The sequence below is a fragment of the Trichechus manatus genome, unplaced genomic scaffold (genome assembly GCF_000243295.1).
Source record: "Trichechus manatus latirostris isolate Lorelei unplaced genomic scaffold, TriManLat1.0 scaffold00202, whole genome shotgun sequence".
In the NCBI taxonomy this organism is placed as follows: Eukaryota; Metazoa; Chordata; class Mammalia; order Sirenia; family Trichechidae; genus Trichechus; species Trichechus manatus.
The window spans coordinates 1,077,198-1,085,888 of record NW_004444138.1 but is presented as its reverse complement, the minus strand read 5'-3'; the positions used below and the strand labels follow the sequence as shown (position 1 = coordinate 1,085,888).

At 50.3% G+C, this 8,691-nt stretch overlaps 1 protein-coding gene across 1 annotated transcript in view; it reads right to left on the bottom strand.

The window, feature by feature from the left end:
- ETS2 (ETS proto-oncogene 2, transcription factor) overlaps nt 1-5,025 on the bottom strand; it is a 22,991-nt gene extending 17,966 nt beyond the window's left edge. The window contains exon 1 of the mRNA XM_004387992.2: nt 4,962-5,025. The gene's annotated coding sequence lies outside the window, so the exon portion shown is untranslated. The remainder of the gene's footprint in view (nt 1-4,961) is intronic.
- Between the last annotated feature and the right edge of the window lie 3,666 nt (nt 5,026-8,691).

The following is an 8,691-nucleotide window of genomic DNA, read 5'->3' as shown; positions in this document are numbered from 1 at the left end:
AAAAAAAAAAAAAAACCAAACCCATTGCTGTCGAGTCGATCCCGACTCATAGCGACCCTACAGGACAGAGAAGAACCGCCTCATAGGGTTTCCAAGGAGCACCTGGTGGATTCGAACTGCCAACTTTTGGTTAGCAGCTGAGCTCTTAACCACTGTACCACCAGCACAGGTAACTCAAAATTTAACGCCAGGAGTTCTTGTTTTAAAAGCCTTTCCCTAAACATCTCAAGCCAAAAGCGCTTCTTAGGACAAGTGGGTATGCTATTTAGATAACTGAATACTAATGCTGATTCCCCACTGAATTCCACTAAGATATGAAGAAACAGATACGCAGATAAGTCACTTTCTGGCGGCCTCCCAAGGGAATCTTGCTACGGTTGCTGAGAAAGGGGGACTGTCTTTCCAGGGACAGAAGAGGGGGAGCTGCCCTGTGCCGCCCTTCCGCGCTCAGCTTGGGGCATGAGCCTGGGTGGGCGCCTCCTGTCTGCACAGCTGCACAGCCAGCACCAATGGGTGAGCCCAAGGGCACCCGCGGAGGGTGCAGGCGCTGGCAGCTCCCGGGGGACCCAGATCAAGGAACGCCTGCTGAAAAGACTCTCCCCTCCTCTCCTCCCTAAGTTATGAGGAAGCACACATCCAGGAAGGGTATAAAAGAGAGAACCCACTGCTTCAACCCAAACCCTCCTGCATCATCCCAGAGCCTCCTGGTCTGGGTACACAAGCTCAAAATATTTCTGCTTTGGGTGCTGCTCAGCTGTGCATTTCTGCAAGCGGAAGTGATTCTAATGATGGCTCAGCCTTAACTTGCTTCTTACACTAGGCCTGTGCTGTGCACGGTAGCCACCAGCCTTGGGCACTTGACATTGGCGTCAGCGAATTGAGATGTGCTCTCACCTAAAGGCTGGCGGTTTGAACCCACCCAGCGGCACTGCTGAAGAAAGGCCTGGCAATCCGCTTCCATTAAGATTACAGCCAAGAAAACCCTATGGGGCAGTTCTGCTCTGTAACACATGAGGTCACCACGTGTCAGAATCGACTTGATGGCCACGGGTTTGGTTTTTTGGTTCTAGGTATAAAATACATACTGGATTTCAAACATTTAGCAGGAAAAAAGTAAAATATCTCAATAATAATTTCTAAATTTACTGCACGCTTATACAATATCTTGAATATAGTAGGTTAGAGGAAATTTATTGAAATTAATTTTACCTGTTTAACTACTTTTAACATGGCTATTAGAAAATAAAACATGACGTATGTGGCTTGCAATTAGATGGTGCTGTAACAGACCAAAAACTTGATTTAAAACCAAAAAACCAGACCCATTGCCATTGAGTCAATTCCTACTCATAGCAACCCTATAGGGAGAGCAGAACTGCCCCACAGGGTTTCCAAGGAAGGCTAGTGGATTTGAACTGCTGACTTTTTGGTTAGCAGCCGTAGCTCTTAACCACTGTGCCACCAGGGCTCTGAAAAGTTATTTGGGGACCCTAAAATGTGCTTGTTTGGCCAGGTAAGTTATATAGTAATAAAAAGTACTACCAGAGTGTTAAACAAAAAGTTAGTGACTAAAACTCATTTTCAAATAACCAGGGTTAGCACCGATGATGGAATTCCTGAGTGCTGCAAAGAGTCAGCACGCTAATCAGAAGTTTGGAGGTTAAGTCCACCCAGAGGTGCCTCACAAGAAAGGCCAGGCAATCTACTTCTGAAAAATCGGCCCTTGAGAACCCTATGGAGCACAGTTCTACTCTGACCTACATGGAACCACCATGAGTCAGAGTCAACTGGATGGCAACTGGTCTAGCATGGGTGATAGCAACTTTTACCTCCAGGGGCATCCCTCACCCTCCCTGCTCCATGGCTATGGAATTGAAGGCCCATAACAGAGTTTTATGGGGGTACCCCTAACCTGCCCCCCCCGACTGGGTGCTCCCACTTATAACAACCAAAAACTTCTAGGAGTTAAAATACTCTGCAATTTATATAACTTACTGGAAGTAGCAATTAGCATATTCTCATGTAACGATTTAAATTCGAGTGTGTGGTTTCTTATTTTCTCTTTATGATCAACATTATAGCTAAACCAGACCTCCCAACAACCCTGCCACCCAATACTCTGATACACATGGGGCTGCCATTAGTTGGAATCGACTGGACTGACGGCAACCGGTTTTGCTGGGTTGTGGATACTGGACGAACACACACACCCACACACCTAAAATGGCAGTGTGGGAGGCAAGAGGCATTGGAAAGGCCGTAAAGTCCTCGGCCCTGCAGGTAATTATCACACAGCCAAGAAAGAAGAGAGAACACCTTGATAAGCATACTACGGGTGGGTAGGGGAGGGGTTGTTCTGGGATCCAAAGTGGCCACGCTGGAGCAGAATCTCCACTTGGTCAATTCTGCCATGTGCATTTCTCAAGAATCAATATTCACTGCTAAGGATCGCCAGCACTGACAGACGCCTACTCACTCACCCCTCAGCACCATCTCCCTGAATCTCCCTAACATCCAGGCCGAAGCTGGTATGCCATCTTGCAGGGAGGCACGGGAGGCCCAGATGTCGAGTAACTTGTCCTGGATCACACACCTACCACAGGGCTCCTAAGGGGCAGAGTAGGGACCAAATCCCAGTTGCATGTGGTCCTAATCCACCGTGCCAGGCGTGTGCCCTTCTGCCACATCACTATAGGGCAGAGATAGCATACAAATGTTATTATAGTAGGCCCTTCTCACTACTCTTTATGATGAGAAATCCTTGTTCACTTAGAGCTGTCTGTCATGTACCTGGATGAATTAAGTCATGCTACCTGTTGATTACATAAACAAGCCTCAAACAGACAGCCAAGACAACAGACATCTTGGGTTTGTCCAGTATCCAGAACCCAGCAAAACCAGTTACCGTCGAGTCGATTTCAACTCATGGCAACCCCATGTGTGTCAGAGTAGAACTGTGCTCCATAGGGTTTTCAATGGTTAGTTTTTCAAAAGTAAATCACCAGGCAGGCCTGCCTTTGCTGGGTGGACTCGAACGACCAACCTTTTGGTTAGCAGACTGCCGGTTTTATTTAACATGTTCCAGCTTCACAGAGACTGACAGAGAAATGCTGTGGACCACCACGGAAGAGCTCTGCCTGGCTTTTGTGTACAAATACCAGGAGAAAAGGCAGCCTACCGTCCCCACATAGAGAGCTATAATTACTAGCTACAGAATAGAATTCTTTTGTTGCCCAGCTCTTAATGAGTTTTGTAAAAACCATGTAGAATCAAAGAGCTGGACTAAATGGTTTCAGGCAGACACATCACTAATCAAATTTAAGCTCACTTATTTTACTTAACACAGCTTGTTAAAGGGACAGGCACGCCAAGTTTCTGATCACTGCTTTTGAACCAAAAAAAAGGGGGGAAATGGCAGAATGGAATGGCTGAGAGTGGGAAAATTTGAAAACAAGGAGAACATGCCCGATATCTTTATTAGAACAAGTAATCAGTTACGTAAGATTAGAAACCAGGGTTTGTATTTGGGTAAATCTGAAAAAAACAAAACAAATCTGCAACACAGTTTTTGAAGGTTAGTTTTTTGCTTTCTCGCTTTGAAAGTTATCAGTTCAAAGATGAATGACTAATCCCAGGAATAAGTGTTTGAATATAGTTCCCTGCGGGATACGCAGCGCTAACATTTACTGTACTGTGGTATTACTCAGAATTTTAATAACCTTAACTTAGAGATTTATATAGGTGATTGCTGGTGGTGTGGGCAGGCAGAGAACACACATCACTGCCATTGTACGGAACACATGTAATCTCTTGCTGGTGAGATAAAATAAATTACTCCTATCTCCCAAAGGGCCTGCTCACTTATTTACTTTCTAAATAAGGAGCACAACTGCTATTATAGTCTACCCTGAAATTTAGAACAGACTAACATAAAAAGCCTCATGTACTTAAAAAAAAAAAAAACCCAAAGCCCCCAAACACACATACACGCTCTTACTCCTTCATTCAAAATACTTCAAGAACAAGAAAATAAAGGTAGCCTGCGCCTCCAGGTCCCCATTCCCTCACCGACGTCGGCCGAGGGCCCCCCGAATCCAGAGGTTTTCCGGCACCCGCAAGGGTCTAGCCCAAGCGGAAGGACGAGAGGGCGCCACCGGTTCACCCTCCTGGGGCCTCCCTCGCCCGCCGCCCCGGCTGGGCCCTGGACTTGGCCGAGCAGGTGGGGACCCTGCGCTCCGGCACGTTTTCGGGGTGCCGTAGCTTTTCAGCTTTACGCAGCGCGAGCCCCCGATTCCGGCAGCCTCCCAGTCGGGCCCGGCGCCTCTCCCCACAATGGGGCGCCCAAGAAAATCTCCCTCAAACCCGGGGCGCGCTTGGGCCGAGCGGCCCGTGGACAGCGCACGGGGGCTACTCGGACACCCTCCTGCGTTCCCAACACCCTTGGGGAATTCAGGTCCCCTGAGCACCCACAGGACGAGAGCCCACGGCAAAGAACAACCCTACCGGGCCCGGGCTGCCTTTTAGAAAACAAAGCCAAAGCAAAGTGAAACGAGCCCCGCGCCCCGCCCGGGAGGCCGCCCGGAGACCCGGCGGTACCGCCCGAGTGCGCGAGGCCCGGGCCGGCACGTCTCGGGGCCCCAGGCGACCCCGCCCGGGGACCTCGGCACGGACCCTGCCTCCGGGCCGCGGCTGCTCCGCCACCCCCAAGGCCACTCGGTACCCGGAAAACAAGCCTGTGAGCGAACTCGGACGCGCGTCCCTAGGATTCTAGGACCGCCGCCTCCACCCTGACCCCCTGGTTCACCCCGACCTCGGTGTCACCCGCGTCCCCCGTCCCATTTCTGGGTCACCCCTACCAGGGAGTGGAGCCGGGCGCTGGAGGGGGTTCTCCGCGGACGCCTGGCCCGCGCCCTCCAGGCTCTGCGGCGCTGTGGGGGCTCCAAGAGGGACCCCGCTCTTACCCCTGCCGGCAGGCCAGCGCGGACGGAGGCGACGGTCGATCGGGGAGCTCCCGGCGAAGGCGAGTGGTGGGGCGCGGGGGCGGTGGGCGGGCGCGGGCGCTCCGGGGGCCGGGGGCACGGGCGGTGAGCCAGACTCTCGGGCTGGGGCGCACAGCTTTCGGCGCCGCGGCAGGAGGAAATAACCCGCCGGTTCCTTTCGCGGCGCAGCTCTTCAGGAGCCCAGGGAGGAGGGACTAGAGAGGGGAGGAGAAAGACCGGAGGCGGGGAGGCGGAGGGGAGGGAACGGGGGAGGGGACGAGAGGAGGAAGGAGGCTGGAGACAGGGGAGGAGACGAGAGGGAGGGGGAGGAGAGGAGAGACGCAAAGGAGGGACAGGGAGAAAGGCGAACGGAAGGAAGAGGTGGAAGGGAGAGCGGAGTGGAGAGGAAGAGAAGGGAGAAGAGGAGGGGAAAGCTGGAAAGCAGGGGGATGGAGGAGGGGAGGGGAGGAGAGGACGAGCCAGCTCCTTCCGGCGGGGACCCCTCTCCCTCGCCCGCTGTCACCTGGCTCTGTCCCAGGGCCTCAGGATGTGTGCCGGGAGAGTCTTTCCGGGAAGAATCAGTTTCCTCCCCTGATCCCTGTGGCCTTCACACCGAACCTGCCATTTGAATTCAGCAGAGTGTCGAGAGCTGGTGGCACTGCGTGGTCGCCGCGCTTGGCTGATAAGATCTCCCCGGGCGGTGACTTCTACACTTGAGCTGGCCCCATTCTCGGACCTCCTTCTGGATTTCAGATTTCTAGTTATTGTGTCATGCAAAGACTCTAAGTGAGGTTAACAAGTACAGTCTCGACCCTTTGCTGGGCCACCAACTTTACTGTGCAGGACGCATTGCACTACTCAGGACTGTCCCATTTCCACAGCCCCCGTGCGAGTGGCGCCCCCTAGAACTGAGCGGGGCCTTCGTAGTGACCGTCATTGACTGCGCGTTTACTCGGGGCGAAGCACTCTACATGTATTATCTTTTCATCTTCGTCATATTTCTCCAAGGTATTATTGTCCCCACTTTGCACATGAAGGACCTGAACCCTAGTGTAAATAACTTACTGGGTCATAAGCGCGGGTACTTATGGAAAATTCAGGATTGAAACCTGACTTTACCTGACTCCCAAGCCCACGGTCAAAACCATCAGCAATACGTGGGTTTTCCATTTTTATCAGAAGGCGCACAGCCCATGGCTAGAAATGTATGGATTTCCTGTTTAGACTTAGATGGAAAACCAAACCAAACTCACTGCAGTTGAGTTGCTTCTGACTTGTAGTGACCTTACGTTCGGTAAGAGTAAGACTGCCACATAGTGTTTCCAAGGTTGCAATCTTTACTGAAGCAAATCGCTACATCTCTCTCTCCCAGAGGGGCTGGTGGGTTCCAACCGCTTTTTTGACCTTTCTGTTACCAGCCGAGCCGCTTAACCACTGCGCCACCAGAGCGCCTTAGACTTAGATCAGGGTCTCAATCTTTTGGAGAGAAATTTAGATCCCAAAAAGTGTATATGAGATTTAAAAAAAAAAGCCTAGTTTAGGCCAGACCCTAGGACTGACAGTAGCTGCATCATAAAGACAGGGGTGTTGCGGAAGTGAAACCGGTCTAGCTTCTGTTATCCAGAGTTCCTGGTTTCCATGGCAACCCTGGATCTGGGGTTATCCGGGTAATTGAGATACTGTAGCACCTTAGGGCGATTCGCTACCTGAGGGTGTCCCACTATCACCACAGCATGTGTCAGAAGTAGGCCACACTGTGCAGGGGAAATCGGTATTTATCACAGATCAGATTGATTCTGATGGCTTCTCTGTACATTCAGGCACTGATCAGAAAGCTAGATAGGTCAAGAAGGAGTTCCATAAATGGAATACAGATCCATAGTAGGTTACCATGGAGACGTGAAGAGTCTGTTCCTTTTTTTTTTTTTTTCTTAAACCACAGCAGAAAATCCTGACTCATCTGGCTCCCATTTCAGCTAATACAGGGGCTTTTCCCCCCAGGTTACTCATGCAGCCCTGGATGGTGTCTGAGAAGCTTGCTGTCACAGCCAGTTCTGGGAAATTCAGTCCCCTCTGCCTGCTCCCCGCCTGTGTTCAGTGCTGGGGGCTCATGGGCAGGCTCCCTGTTGGTGTTGTTACCGGCCATTGTGTCGGGCCTGACTCCTTGTGGCCTCATGCACAACGGAGCGAAAGAATGTCCTGAACCCTCCCCATGATCCTTTACGAATCAGACTGTCGTGATCTGTAGGGTTTTCATTGGCTGATTTGTGGAAGTAGATCGCCAGACCTTTCTCCCTAAGGAGGACCAGTTGAGGCCCGTTGATTCTTTGTGAAGACATCTTTCCTCCTTCTGAGGCTGGGGGCCGGGAAGAAACTCTTTGCTCACTGAGGAGTTTCCAATATATAGGAGTGGAGAGAGAACGCTCAATAGAAGGAGCACTAGAATTTGCAGAGAACCTTTTCCTAACAGCCAAGCCTTCCTCTGCTCACTAACTCAGGATACCTTGAGCCTCTTATTTAACTCCTCTGAAGATTAGGTTCTTCCTCTGCAGACTAAGGGGAATTATGGAACCTATCTACCACCTGTCAGTTTATTGTATTGTGGTGGGTTGTGTGTTGCTGTAATGCAAGAAGCTATGCTACCTGTATTTCAAATATAAGCAGGGTGACCCATGGTGGACAGGTTTCAGTGGTACTTCCAGACTAAGACTATGAAGAAAGGCTTCGGGGTCTACTTCTGAAAATCAGCCAATGAAAATCTTATGGATCACAACAGAGCATTGTCCCCTCTCTTGCTTTGGACACGCCATCAGGAGGCCATCATGTCTGGTGAAGCGGAGGGCCAGCCAGGGTGAGGGAGACCCTCAGTGAAATGGATCGGCACAGTTGCCTCAACGATGGGCTCAAACGTGCATTGATCATGAGGATGACACAGGGTAGGGCAATATTTCCTTCTGTTGTACATAAGGTTGCCATGAGTCAGTCAACTCAGTGTATGACATCTATCTATCTGTCTGTCTGTCTGTGTATCTGTCTGTGGAATCTATGTCATAAGACCGTGGTGAGCGTTCGACAGAAATCCCAGTGTTCATCAGTGTTGAGTGCCTTTTGAGCTGAGAGACCTCAAATAACAGCTACTAAGTTTCTTTCTTCAAGCTCCCCCCTTGAATCATTTTATGAAAAATACTTTGAAAAAACTGCCATACACACGAAAAAAAGAAACCATCCCTACCATCTCAGATCCCAATGTGAGACACTCTATCAAAAATGATCATGGCCTGGATCACAAAATGGCAGAGCTAAAAGAAGTGCAGAGGCCTGTAGGAGAGAAAACTAGGTCAGTCTGCCTCGGTCACACTGGTAGGGGACACAGAGTCCACACAGGTCTGGTCTCCTGACTCCCACCCAGGCCCCTCTAGTTCCCTGCTTCTCACAAAGCCACCTTGCCCTGGGTCCCACACTATGACTGTTCTACCATCACAGTTGGATGGTTACGTGACCTTAATAAAATGACACATGATAGTTCTGGAATGATATCAGGGTTCCTCAAATATATTTTTTTCTTCTTGTTATTAGTTGGTTTCCTAGTTACTCAGCCTAGTTACTAAACCCCTGCCTGGTTGAAACCAGTGATTATTCATTGACTGTTACGACGTGATGCACAAGGAACACCAGGCTTTACAGTAAATGAAGCCTATTTAAGTACTACAAT